The sequence below is a fragment of the Mandrillus leucophaeus genome, unplaced genomic scaffold (assembly GCF_000951045.1).
Source record: "Mandrillus leucophaeus isolate KB7577 unplaced genomic scaffold, Mleu.le_1.0 Scaffold192, whole genome shotgun sequence".
NCBI lineage: Eukaryota > Metazoa > Chordata > Mammalia > Primates > Cercopithecidae > Mandrillus > Mandrillus leucophaeus.
In genome coordinates, this window is record NW_012101943.1 from 2,675,921 (window position 1) to 2,677,874 (window position 1,954).

Genomic DNA, 1,954 nt, shown 5'->3' on the forward strand with positions numbered 1-1,954 from the left:
GATTCTCCTGCCTCAGCCTCCCAAGTAGCTGGGATTACAGGCGCATGCCACCATGCCTGGCTAATTTTGTATTTTTAGTAGAGACGGGGTTTCTCCATGTTGGTCAGGCTGGTCTCGAACTCCTAACCTCAGGTGATCCGCCTGCCTTGGCCTCCCAAAGTGCTGGGATTACAGGCGGGAGCCACCGCACCCAGCCATTGCACCATATATTGTGTAGGAAATATTTAAAAGTAAAATTTGGGGGCCAGGTGCGGTGGCTCATGCCTGTAATCCCAGGACTTTGTGAAGCTAAGGTGGGTGGATCACCTGCGGTTGGGAGTTCGAGACCAGCCTGGCCAACATGGCAAAACCCCATCTCTACTAAAAATACAAAAATGAGCTGGGCATGGTGGTGCACACCTGTAATCCCAGCTACTTGGGAGGCTGAGGCATGAGAATCACTTGAACCCAGGAGGTGGAGGTTGCAGTGAGCCGAGATCATGCTTCTGCATGACTGGGAAACAGAACGAGACTCCGTCTCAAAAAAATAAACAAAAATAAAAGTAAATTTTTTGGAGCAATTTCAATCTTTGGTACTGAGGTACTGAGGTTTAGGGTATGACTGAACCCATCATCCAGGTAGTGAGCATCACACCTGACAGGTAGTTTTTCAGCCCTTGCCCCACTCCTTCTCTCCCTTCTCTAGTAGTCCCCGGTGTCTACTGTTCCCATCTTCGTGTTCATGTGGACTCAGTGTTTAGCTCCCACTTATAAGAGAACAGGCAATGTTTGGTTTTCTGTTTCTGTCTTTCTTTTTGTTTTTTGTTTGTTTGTTTGTTTGTTCTTGTTTTGAGACAGAGTTTTGCTCTTGTTGGCCAGGCTGGAGTGCAATGGCATAGTCTCTGCTTACTGCAACCTCCGCCTCCTGGGTTCAAGTGATCCATCCACCTTAGCCTCCCGAAGTGCTGGGATTACAGGCGTGAGCCACCACGCCTGGCCTCTGTTTGTGTCTTAGTTGGCTTGGGATAATGGCCTACAGTTCTATCCATGTTGCTGTAAAGGACATGATTTCATTCTTTTTCTATGGCTGCATAGTATTCCATGATGTACATGTACCACATTTTCTTTATCCAGTGCACCACTGATGGACACCTGGGTTGATTCCATGTTTTTGCTATTGTGAACAGAGCTGTAATGAACATATGAGTCCTCTTGGTAGAAAAATGTATTTTCCTCTGGGTATGTAACCAGAAATGGTATTGCTGGGTTGAATGGTTGTTCATCACTTAGTTCTTTTTTTTTTTTTTTGAGACAGAGTCTCCCTCTGTCGCCAGGCTGGAGGGCAGTGATGCAATCTCAGCTCACTGAAACCTCCGCTTCCCGGATTCAAGTGATTCTCCTGCCTCGGCCTCCTGAGTAGCTGAGACTACAGGTGTGTGCCATCACGCCCGGCTAATTTTTGTATTTTTGGTAGAGATGGAGTTTCACCATATTGGCCAGGCTGGCCTCTATCTCCTGGCCTCATGATCCACCCGCCTTGGCCTCCCAAAGTGCTGGGATTACAGGCATGAGCCACCACACCTGGCCCATAACTTAGCTCTTTCAGAAATCTTCAAACTGCTCTCCACATTGGCTGGACTAATTTATATTCCTACCAACAGTGTATAAGTGGCTGGGCAGAGCTGCAACACTCTGCCTGGTAATTCCTTTTAAAGTTGGATTGAGTTTTCTGTAAGCCTGGATGGCTATTCTGGATCTGAATGCCACCTGTAGGCACCTGGAGGTGCTGTTTTCTCTCAGTTTCCATTGTTCTTTACTCACACCTCTGCAGATACATGTACGACATGCTGTAGATTTTTACTTCCATTTCTGACGGTTCCCCAGTGCATGTAGCCATCAGTCATTACCATCATTAGCACTGACCAAAGCCAAATAATTGAATTAATAACAGTAAGTGTCCCATCTTGTCAATAAG

The 1,954-nt window shown here is 46.7% G+C and overlaps 1 pseudogene; it reads right to left on the reverse strand.

Annotated features, from left to right (window-relative positions):
* Positions 1-1,796: 1,796 nt before the first annotated feature.
* The window catches only part of LOC105538457, a 24,649-nt pseudogene continuing 24,491 nt past the window's right edge, over positions 1,797-1,954 (reverse strand).